This window comes from Antechinus flavipes, chromosome 6 (genome assembly GCF_016432865.1).
Source record: "Antechinus flavipes isolate AdamAnt ecotype Samford, QLD, Australia chromosome 6, AdamAnt_v2, whole genome shotgun sequence".
Classification (NCBI taxonomy): Eukaryota; Metazoa; Chordata; class Mammalia; order Dasyuromorphia; family Dasyuridae; genus Antechinus; species Antechinus flavipes.
In genome coordinates this window covers 80,193,524-80,205,668 of record NC_067403.1, presented here as the reverse complement: position 1 = coordinate 80,205,668, position 12,145 = coordinate 80,193,524, and the positions used below count along the sequence as shown (strand labels likewise).

Sequence of the window (12,145 nt, the reverse complement as noted above, 5' to 3'; positions counted from 1 at the left end):
TGTTGGGGCAAGAAAGTACATATCTAGGCAAAGTCCCATAGGACCATTTGATGAGGTACAAAATACTTTCAATTAAGGGGAATCAGGAAAGGCTTCAGAGAAGAGTTGTCATTTAAGAACCAATAAAAAAGGAAAGATTCCACAAGACAGAGATGAGGAAACAGTGTATTTCTAAGGCATAGGTGATGGCTTCTGAGAAAGCATGGAGAGAGAAAATGACAGGATGAAGTTTGAAAACAGTTTATGAAGCCAGAAATGGCTAGAATATATATACAATATATAAGGGGACACCATATTGTGGAGGATCTCAGAACCATTAAAAGGGAAAAGATTTGAGATTAATGGCACGATATTATAATCATGGATATAACTAGCAAAGGACTAGGTAATCTCTAACTTTTCTAGTTAGGAAGTTCTCAATTTCCTCGTCTTCAAGGAGTTTACATGCAACCAGGACACAGTCACTTATATCACAAATAGTGTACTGCTAAGTATCTATGAATATGTTTCTGGTGTGTGTGTGTGTGTGTGCACACATATGTATATACATATACATATATATATATATGCACACACACACACATACATACATGTACATATATATCTGTGCTCAACTGTAGCCTGTTTAAAGAAGATGGAAGGGGAGAGGAAAGAAGGGAAAAAATAAAAAGTACACAGCAGAGAACAAAAGAAAATGTAGAAAGAAGGGGAAAAAAGATGGACAGTCCTAAAAACAATGTGTTCTATTATATTCACTTTCTTGAAATGGAAATTTGTTGTTCTGCTGTGCATATGAAAATGTTTTTTTTTTAAGTTTTAATTTTTTTTAAAAAGTGTACTGCACATTAACTCATTGCAAACACTTTCCTAAATTATCTTATTAACCTTTACTTCCATTTGGCATTATCTTTTTTTTTTTTTTAAGTGTTGCTTTCTATTTTCATTATAACTCTGATGTAAAAAAAATGGAAAACTAGTATTTTCCCGGCCAACTAAATATACAAGCAAATGAGATTCTAGTCAAGAAAAAGCTCTATATAAGTGGAAAGCTCTCAAATCAAGTGTAGTTGGAGGAGTCAATATTACTATTTAAGGAAAGATACCAAAGTAAATCATGCCCAAGAACTATATGTAATCTTTTTTTTTTTTTTTTTTAATTTCATCCCTATAATGTGACAGCATAAGGCAATCTGTTATGGTGGACAGAGTACTGGATTTACAGTTTTGGTGACTAAGTGCAAATCCTACCCAGATTCCTAGCTTACTTAGACAAGACCCTTTATCTCTCTAGGTCTCAGGTCTCAGGTCCCCCAGTGAGAAAAGGGCTTTGCAACTGTTAAAGCACACTGTACATATGAATTGTCCTAAAAGAGTTAGGCTTCTGGCTAATATGAAAAGGTTTTTGATGTCTTCACATGTAGAATTGTTATCATCTCAATGGGTTGGTTGGGGAGGAGTGGGTAGCAGGGAGAGAATTTGGAACTCAGAATTTTTTTAAATGAATGTTAAAAATAGATAAATAAGAAGAAAATGTACTTCTAAAGCATCAATCATCAAAATCTAGGATGTCAGATATGATTTAGTTAAGCATGAGTAGCATAAACTAAATTTTGATTTTTCAGAATGATAAATCACATCACCTAATCGAACAGCAAGAAATGTTTATAAAATACTGTCTTTAAGCTGTGTTCCATGTGGCATTTCTCTACTTTTTATAAGCATTTCACTAGCTTTTAAAATGTACTTTATGGTTTGGAGGAGGGAGGATGGTTTCCCCTTTAATCAGCATCACCTCCCTGATGTCACTATAAGTGAGAAAGTACTTTCTACCAAGACAGATCAGATATTCTGTCACTTCAAGCTGCTGGTGTCACACAGCCACTGAATTCTAGGAAGAAATTGAATTCAGTTCTTCCCAATTCCTGAGACCTGCTTCTCATCCTCTACTACAAGCGTCTTCATAATGTTTACAACTACAAAACAGGATTTGTTCCCCCCCCTCCCTCCCGGCAACTAGATGTATGCATCTGATATTTAAACTTGTCAGATGTTAGATTTATTTCTTCATTACTCATAGTACATATTAGATTTTCTATATCACAAAACACGAGTGCCTTCTTTTTTACAAGACCATCTGAAGATAAGGGGACGGCAAGGCTGAACTGGTAGGACACCATATTGTGAAGGATCTCAGAAGCATTAAAAAGGAAAAGGTTTGAGATTAATGGTATGATATAATCATGGATACAATTAACAAAGGACTAGGTAATCTCTAACTTTTCTAGTTAGGAAGTTCTTGATTTCCTTGTCTTCAAGGAGTTTACATGCAATCAGGATACAGTCACTTATATCACAAATAGTGTATTGCTAGGTGTCTATGAATATGTCTATGTGTGTGTGTGTATATACATATATATATATATATATATATGTATATACACACAGACACACTATTTTTCTTAGTGTATATATAGACAGCCTATGGTCCAACATCCCCTACATCTATCCCTAAGCATCTTACAAATATTCAAAGCTAATTTCTTTACATGGACAAAACTGTTAATATTTATACCAAGAATACTTATAGGTCACTTGAGATGTATCTGACTCTTTAATAAAGTGTTCTAAATTATCATTAAGATGATAGCTATGTTATTTTCACAGTTGGCACCCCTAAAGCAAATGACTCATTGTCAATTACAGTTTATGGTTATATTTGAACTCTTTTTTTCAAGAAAGCACAGGCAATTTTGGCAGATCGTCCTCGTAATGTATTTAAAATTGTTTGGCAAAGAAATTATTCCATTCATTGTAGTTATCTCATCTATTCGATATATTCCAGGTGTATCCATTTGTAGTTTATTGCCCTTAAGGATAGACATAATGAAATTTGACACCCCTAAATCAAAAGTTCATTTACTTTTGACTACTTGCACAACTATGACATTAAAATACACATGCACATACAGTGGAAGAAGTCTGGAAAAGAACAAGGAATACACAAAGAAATACGAGTATACACACATGTACAACTTCTAATACCCATGGCCAACCAATTGTTCAGTAAGTATTTATCCAGTGCAAATCCTATGAGCCTGTCACAAAGAATAAAACAATCCCTACTCTCAAGGACCCAAAAGAATAAATAAAAGGTATCAGGTGGTTGGCAGCATTCCTTGATTCCATACTTGGTAAAGCATGATTTTTCTCCCAAAAGCATAAAAGAAATAATTTTTATAGCATTATACCTTGCATATATTCTTTTTCTCCCTGAATGAATCTCAGCAACTTCTCATGAATCTAGTTCCCCAGTAATGATTAACTAAAATGTGGAGACTACTTTATGGTGGTACTAATTTGCCGGAGGGTTCTTAACTGGAGAACTGGATTTTGATTATACAGAACAGACTAAAGTACTCTTGACACTCGGAGAACCAACCTTCAAAAGTCTCAATCTGAAGTCAAAAGAACATCTGAAGATACGTAATCTAAAGATATGTAAACACTTTTCTAATTCCCCGAAAGCTCTAACTAAACTCACTTTTCAAAGATTATAATATCTTTGAATACTTCAGGTACATACACACATATCTCTATGGACGAGCCACACATCTGTAGTTCAATAGGTAAAGAATAGATTCTATGTACGGTGCATATCACCTATTTTTCTATGCTAAGAAATGTTCACCATGAAAATGGAATACACTAACAATTATATAATTTAGAAAGCATGAGGCATGTCTTCAAGACACACTGAGAAACTTGTATATAACATCACCTCTATAGTTTAGGGTCTTACACTATAGAAGACTTTCAACAAGGTTGTCCAACTCATACAGAGCAACTCACAGAATAGGATGAAGTTTCAGACTATCACCGATTGTCTTGTAAGGCAACACGGTCATTTTTCTACTAATACCCTGAATATTATACCATTCAAACAAAAGCAGCTTCTAGGAGTGGCTCTTCATATTGTGATAAAAAATAATAATTCACATCTAAATGGAAAAGTTTGCATAGCACTTTCCTCACCACAACCCTGTGAGGAAGGTAATGTAAGTATCATTATCTCCATTTTATAGATAAAGAAACTGAGGCCCTGAGAAGCTCTGACTTGCCCACAAGCTAATAAGTGTCTGAACAGGGATTCAACAGCAATCATGACTCCAAGCCCAGCATTCCCCTCTACAATGGTGCCCTTCAAGCAGAGTTCAAGTTAATAGCTCTCAGCTGTGCCAAATTTTATTTAGGGACTATTAGAAATACTTTTTACATATATTCTGGTTAGAGTGAGGGAAAAACAAAGAACTTCAGAATAAAAACGACCAGAAGAGTTTAGGGAATATTAAGCTTTACCTTCCAAAGAAAAAATGTTCTCCCATAGTTATTAAGCTAATATCACACAATACTATCCTTTGGGCCAATATTGCTTCCTGAAGCTCTGCTATTAATATATAGGCTGGGAGAGAGGTTAGACATTATATAATGCTGCTCAGTTTAGTTCAAAGGCTTTTCTTCAAGAGGGTCGGTTTTGTTTGTATCTGATAGGCTCAGCCTATCATGTATCTTCTGACAATAAAGACGACAGATCAAGAGCAGAGGCAAAATCTCTCAAAAAAGCCTTGTACCATCATTTCAAGAAATGAGTCACAGATTCGGAGGGTATCAAAAAGGGTCAGCTCACACACCCTTTTCAAGGTAAATGAAAAAAAGAACAAAATCTGGCCAGAAGAGGAAAGAAAGGAAAGCTCCAATAAAATTCATGTGCATGAAAATACGGTTCTTGATTTTTACAGAAAAGGGAGAAAGTGAAAGGAAAAAAAAAAAACACAAAAAAACTTTTGCTCCCATTCCATCCCAATTTATACAGAAAAAGACTCCACCCTCTCCTCTTCAATTTTTTAGAAAAGGAATGCCATTCACTAGAATAGCAACAGTTGCAAGAGGGCTGTCAATGTCCAAGGTTTCTTGGCTTATTTACAGCAACCTGGACTGCTCCATTCAGCTGTTCCTGGTCAACGTATCAAGTCTGTGTGTACAACGTAAACATTTTACAGATGCCTAATGCTTTGAGAGCAAGACAGAAGTAAAAGAGAAACGCCTTTATTTTGAATATTACAGTTCCAATTTCTGTTTCAAGTTTACAGAGATGTCATAAAGCACCCCGAGTGAAACTCTCAAGGATTTCCCAGAGAGGGAATCCAAAATCGACTATTTGACAATAAAAAATGGTCCCCAAAGGAAAGACACTAGAGAGGTACTTGCTGAGCAAAACAGATGTTTTGCAAGGGAGGAAATCTAAATCAAAGGGGCAACCAAGAGTATTTCTTGGAGGCCACTCCAAGTAGCTTCCTAGGTAATCTATATTTACTAGCTATCTGGTCTCTTGTCAAACAGCAGTCTCTTCCCCGCCTTCGATCCAAGAGCACATCAACTCCTGCACCCAAGAGTGGTTCTTTTAACGTGCTACCTGCCCTCCCAAACTCACTCACCACCCCGGCACGCCAGCTTTTCCTAAGTCTGGAACTCAATAAAAGCGACACAAAGGAATCAATGAAGCGTCTCGTGACCAATCCCAGAGGCAGCAGCGACAAACACCGGCGGCTCATTCAGATAAAAACCCCCACACAACTGGTGGGTGGGCACAAGCCCGGACCCATACGTAACTGGTGGGGCTCCACATAACTACGAGAAAGAGTTGAGAGCTCTGAATCCGGGGAAGAGGGAGGAATGAGATGCTTAAGAGTGAATCGGTGACCCAAACTGGACACAGCCTGCCTCCGCGGAACCGCCAGTTGCGGCCAAGAGCTGGGGGGCTGGGAGGACGCGGGCCATGGCGGCTGCTCGCCCTATGATGTCAACTTTCTCCCTCTGCTTCCCTCGAAGGGTGTTATCTTGGCAGAGCCGGATCGCTTCTCCCAGGCGTTAAGGTCTCACGTGGGAGGGGTGGCAGAGGGTGGGGGAGTCCTTGTTCCAGAGAGATAGAAACACACACACACACACACACACACACACACACACACTCTCACACTCACGCTCAGAGGAAGGCGCAGGGCCAATTTGGGGCGGCTATCAAGCCAGAAGCCACTGGCAACTCCGGTTTCCTGGGATCGCCCTCCAGTGAGCAGATGTTTCAAAATTTGGGGGTGGGGGGAAGAGGCACGATTTCTGTCGCGTTTTATGTCTGCGAAGCGCTTTTTTTTTTTTTTTAATCAAAATCCCTAGTAAGGATGGGAGAGCAAAACCAGAAAAGACACCTCTCCACGCCTCTAACCCCGAAGCACAAGTGGGTGTACGAGCAGGCGGGAAGTCCGAATCAAAGCCGGGCGCCCTCCCGGCGAAAGCGCTTTCCCTCATCTCTCCTGGTTTCCAGTCTTTTCACATCCAGCTCTCTTCCCCTTACTAATGGCAAGAGCCTCCCCAAGGGTCTTTCCTGGGTCTCCTGGGTCCCGGCGCGCTCGCGGGGAGGGGGGTAGGGCAGGAAGGGGAGCAGGGTAAGGTGAGGGATGGTCTCGCTCCTCCCCATCACAACCTCCCACCAAGGCCGCAGGGAAACTGCGCACTATGGAGGGAGGGGGGAGTGGCGTAGGGAAGGGGACAGGCTTCCTCGTTTCCACCTCACCTCCTAGTGCAACTGAGCCAGGCTTGCTGGTTAATTTCTTCCATCCCCAAAGGAGCCCACCTTCTACCTCTCCAGCTAGCGGAGAATGTGGAGATACGGGGAAGGGGGCAACCTTAGCGCCAGGTGAGAGCAACAGCCCCCACCCTACCCCACCCCCACACCTCTGCAGCAAGCGCCACGTGAGGTGCAATGGGGGCGTGAAGGTGATGGTGGAAAAAGTCTCAGTGTTTGTCTCTTTTTCTCTTTGGTGTGTGCGTGGGGGGAGGGCTGAAGGGTCCCTCATCTCCTTCCCTAACAATGCACACTCCGACTTTGCAGCTCCTAGGCTGCGCAGACCCCGCAGAGAGCTAAGCGCCGCGGCTACCCCGCCCCTCACTCCTGAACCCCCCTCCCCCGCCTCCCCTCGGATTACTCCGGGAGCACAGAAAAAGGCTCGTTCCTTAGAGAGAAGCCGACACCATTTCCAGCATCTCCCGCCTCCCTTCGGATTAGTCCGAGAGCACTGAGAATGGCTCTTCTTTCCGAGAGGAGCAGACACCACTTCTAGCATCCCTCACTAAGGGGCTCGCGGTGGGGTGGGGCGAGGAAGGAAGCCAGGGGACCAAAACCCGCGGGAAGCTTGCCACGGATGAATCAGGAGGAGGAATCAATAAAAAGCCTGTTCTCCAGCGCTGCTGGGTGGGTAGGAGTGGGTGGCGATTTAGTGCGCGTACACACACACCCTCTTCCCTACCCCCCACCCTTCTCCTCACCCAAACTTCTGCCAACGTAAGCTACTACTCAGGATCCTAACTCCGCGCCGCCCAATCAATCCAGAAAAGCGTGCGCTGCCTGATCGATATCCCAAGGACAGAGTTCCCGCGCCCCGCCCCCTCCCCCCGCACCCATTTCCAAGAATGGAAGTCGCCGGGGCTCTGCGGCGCTGAGAGCCAGGGCTTGCAGCTCCAGGGAGAAGGCAGAGTCAAGTGGAAGTGCCGATTTCCGCGCAGAAAGTTGCACCGTGCGCTCGGAACAGCTCCCACCTCCCCCTCAGCCCCTTCCAACTCAAGTCTCCAGAACTGGCCAGGGATGCAAGAGAGGATGGGGGTGGGGAGTACCGGGGTGCGGAAGAGAACGGGGACCCCAGGGTCTAGAGCCAAACGCGACGCAACCAACCTAAACCTGGTCTGGCAGCAGAGTTAAAGGGTGTTCGGACTCAGCAAGAATTCGCGCTCGTTTGCTCTTTCTTTCCAGAAAAAGGAAGGAGAAAGGAGATGGGACTAGATCCCAATCTGCAGATGCACGTTTGCTTTTCCCCCCGCCGCGTAGCTATCACTGCTTTGGGAGAGAGCTAAAGTATAAAGAAAAGCTAAATGCTTCCTCGCAGCCACAGGGATTAAGAGTCCCCGGGGGAGATCCGAGATCCAACTCCCGGCCTCAGACTCGGCGTGGTAAACGCCGAAGTCGCAGAGCTGGCGGGGTGGGGGCAGGTCAAGTTAGGGCCAAAGACTCTTCCCCCTCCCATTGCCCACTCGGGCGGGGACGGAAGGACGGCCGGGACCCCGCCACCGCTTTTCAGGGCTGTTTCCCTTCTGTCTTGGCCGCAAACCAGCCCCTATTCCCGCCCCGAGCCGCGCTGCACTGCGCTGACCTGACCTGAGTTTGGCCCCTCCAGGGAGGCAGTGGGGTGTGAATTCCCAGGGTCGTTCCATTCCGAGACCGGATTGGCCTCCTCCCCCCCTCCAGCCAACACCGTCCCCGGCCCGCCGCCGGCCATCCTTACCTCGCCGATGCTCCCTTCTCCACTGCGGCTACCCCCTCCGCAGCCAGCCAGCCAGCCAGCCGATCGACCTCCCTCCTCCTTCCCCTTCCCCGGCGCCGATCGTAGGGCTTAGTGCTTCGCTACCTCCCACCGCCGAGGCCGGCTCTTCCCATGTCACTGCAGCTTCCCAGCAGAACGGGACCCGGCAGCCTAGGGGAGGAGAGAAAGGGGGTGGGGGAGGGCGCAGGCGAGAGGCGGGGCTGCCAGCCTGCCTCCTTCCCTACTCCAGGTAGCAATACGCCTCCCCCTTTTCCCAAGTGAACAGTCGAAGGGCAGCACGCCCTTTTTTCCCTGAGGGTTTTTTCCTCCCGCACCTCCTCGCTTCCATCCTGCTGAGTGTCGCCCGCATCTGTACCTGGGAGGGTCTGCCTTCGGGGATCTGGAAGACTCGGAAGAGAAGCTCAGGGACACAAAGGCTGGAGCAAAGTCCCCGCCACTGCCACTCTGCGTGTGTGTGTGTGTGTGTGTGCGCGCGCGTGTGCGTGTCAGGGACACAAGAAGCAAAATCCCTGCCCCTGTGTGTGTGTATTAGGAACACAGGCAGCAAAGTCCCCGCCACTGCCACTCTGCGTGCGTGTGAGTGTGTTAGGGACACAAGTAGCAATCCCCTGCCACCTGTGTGTATATATGAGGAATACAGGCAGCCAAATCCTTGCCATTGCCAGTGTGTGTGTGTGTGTAGGCACAGAAAGCCACACTGTTTGGGCACAAAGACAAAGCTGGGCAGCAGAAAAGTCACCTGGAAAGAAGAAGCTACAGGTAGAAGTTGACCACAGTACAGTAGCGAAGAGCGCTGGACGAAGACCTGGGTTAGAATCCAGTTTGTCTACTGATTACTCTATAAATTTGGGCAAATCCTTAAACTCCTCTGAACCTGTTTCCAATAAGAGGATTGGATCTGGCTTTTTGTGTGCACAGTGTGCCAGTTACATACAGGCTTAAAAAAGACACAGGGTGAGAGAGACCTAGAAACAAAGACTAGTTATTAATAGAGACAAGGAAAGGTGTCTCCATGGAAAGGACAAAGGTGAGTTCCACCCTGTCACATCACACAAAGTATACAACTAGAGATACTGCAGCCCTTCAATCCTCCCCCTCTTCCAGACATTAACAAAAGTCAATCAAAGCACAACTTAAAAAAGAAAAAAATGTCTCTCCCTTTTCTCTTCTCCTTAATGTTTATTTCATGCTAATGCACCAAAACCATGAGGAGGTCTAGCTTTATACAGAATGACAGCACAGTAGGGCATAGAGAACAAAGGAATTATGTTTCAAGACTTCTTAAACTGAGTTCATAAAATTGCACACACACACACACACACACACACATCCCACCTTTTATCTTCACTAACCTTTCATTTCTTTTTTTCTTTCTTCCTTTTTTGAGGCAGTTGGGGTTAAGTGATCCCACAGCTAAGTAAGCATTAAGTAGCAAGGACCATATTAGAATAGAGATCCTCCTAACCCTATTCACTCAGTGCTCTGTTCACTAAGCCATCTAGATGCCCCTTAATCTTGTTTCTTTTATAACTCATTCATTGAGGAAACTGAGGCAGAGAGTCCCACAGATAGTAAGCATCTGAGGCTGGATTTGAACATGAAGATGACTTTTACTAACTCCAAGCCTTGTTCTCTTGTCCACTGCACCACTTAGCTACCTTTGTCTGATACATAGTACATGCTTAATAAATGTTTATCGTTTGACCAAATCCAACCAGACACTAAGGCTCAGTTTCTCCATTGTCTGAGGATGTCTACTCTTGTGAGTAGAAGGGCCAAGAATTGAACATAGGTTCCTTAAATTCCAGCTCAATGTTCTTTCTATAAGATAACATAAAAAGAAATTCCAATGAGGCCCATCAGCATGTCCAGTTACTTCTAAATGTCTCCCCATTCCTTCCTCCAAATCAAGTGTGACCTCACTTTGAAGGTGAGATGGACTGGAATTTGTCCTTTCTTTTTTTTTTTAAACACAATAACAAGAAGAATTCAGCCTCCCTCTGTTGCTGTATGTGAAATATTCTCCAGACATGAGGAAGAAATCACTCGATCTCATATCCTTTATTACTGTGATTTCTGATATCACTTAATGATAATCAGTTCCATACAAATTGCCAATCTGATGTTGAGAAAGCAGCAGTGCCTGCTGGAGAAACTCTCCATGAAGTCATTGCTACCTTTGACAGTATCCTAAGATTCCAGATAAGTAATAAGGGCTTTTCCTTCCCCCGGTGTCATTTATTGCTGATATTTGTGTTTACAACAATCTTGGGCCTCTGGGATCCTTCGAACCAGGCCTCTGAAAAATTTTTTAAAGCAGGAGTTTTTAACTTGATAACATCCAGGACAAGGAGAAATGATTACAGTCCCAAATGTGGTGTCTATGGAACATTTATATGTTATATATGGAGATATCTTCAAGACCAAAATATTGGTCAGGTTCCTCCTGGTCACATCCTTTATACCAGGGTTAGGAAAAATTTTATTTAATTATTTGCTGAGGGCCATTTGGATATTTATAACATTACTGGTGGGCCATACAAAGTGATCAACTTAGAACTCAAGCAGGAAAAGGTTGTTGCACCTTGCTTTCAACTCAACATAGCCATCGATTGCCTTAGCAAACGATTTTGCTGGCTTTATACAGCCAGGGCCAGACATTCCCCCTTTCTCCTTCCTCTACATATATACCCAACTGTTAAATCTATCTATAATATGGAATTGCTTGCCTTCTCAATGAGGGGACTATGAGAGCTAGAGATGAAGGGAGGGAGTTGGAACTCAAGGTTTTAAAAACTAATGTTAAAAATTGTTTTTACATATAATTGGGGGAAAATACTAAATAGATTTAATTTAAAACCTATCTATGCTCATTGCCTCTTCCTCTACATCCTCTGAATTCTGAATTTCTTCCCCATTAAATCTGGTTCTGAAGAAAAAAAAACCCAACCTCTTTTTTTTTCTTTTGCCTAATATCATTTTCTTTGACCTCTTTGCAGCAATTAATACTACTGTGCCCTCCTTCCACTCCTCCCTCTTTAAACCCGTCTCTTTTTCATACTTCCTTCTTATCTTCTTGCTTTTTTCTTTTTCTCACAAGCTGTGGTCCTTTTTCACAGTTTCTGATATCATTTTTATGGTAATGACTTATGTCTTGACTTCTCCGTAGAGCTGCAGTTCAAGTGGAGGCATCCATCTGCCCACAGAATATCTTCACTTGGATATCCCTGCCCCCAGTCTTTCTTATTTAGAATCTTACATACTAACAGATTAATCTTCCTAAAATATTGCTTTCAACGTTATACACCTTCTGATCCTTATAGGATAGGTCCAAATTCCATAGCCTGATATTCAAAGGCATGGGGCCATATTGTACCTTTCTGTGTTCCCTCTTATCTCCTTCTGCAAACCCTACATCCAAGTTAAGGTCTCTCTAATTATTGTCTCCTGAACACATAGTACTTGCAAGATCATAGATTTTAGAAATGAAAGGAATCTTGAAAAAACCTTTGAGACAGACGGAAGTTCAACCCAAAGTCATGCAGGTATCAAGAAGCAAAGACAAGATGAAAATCTGCTCTTTTAACTCCACATTTAACCTTTTTCCTTACATTACATTATCACTACCACCTCCTCTTCTTCCACCTACCAAATTTCATGGTCTCTGAATATGAAAAGAGGGAAAACTGGACCAAAATGGGTATCCCTAGGACGGGAACTGA

At 43.5% G+C, this 12,145-nt stretch overlaps 1 protein-coding gene across 1 annotated transcript in view; it reads right to left on the bottom strand.

Annotated features, from left to right (window-relative positions):
• The window catches only part of FHDC1 (FH2 domain containing 1), a 51,834-nt gene extending 43,267 nt beyond the window's left edge, over positions 1-8,567 (bottom strand). Inside the window, 1 exon segment of the mRNA XM_051964035.1 lies at positions 8,385-8,567. The gene's annotated coding sequence lies outside the window, so the exon portion shown is untranslated.
• Positions 8,568-12,145: the final 3,578 nt, after the last annotated feature.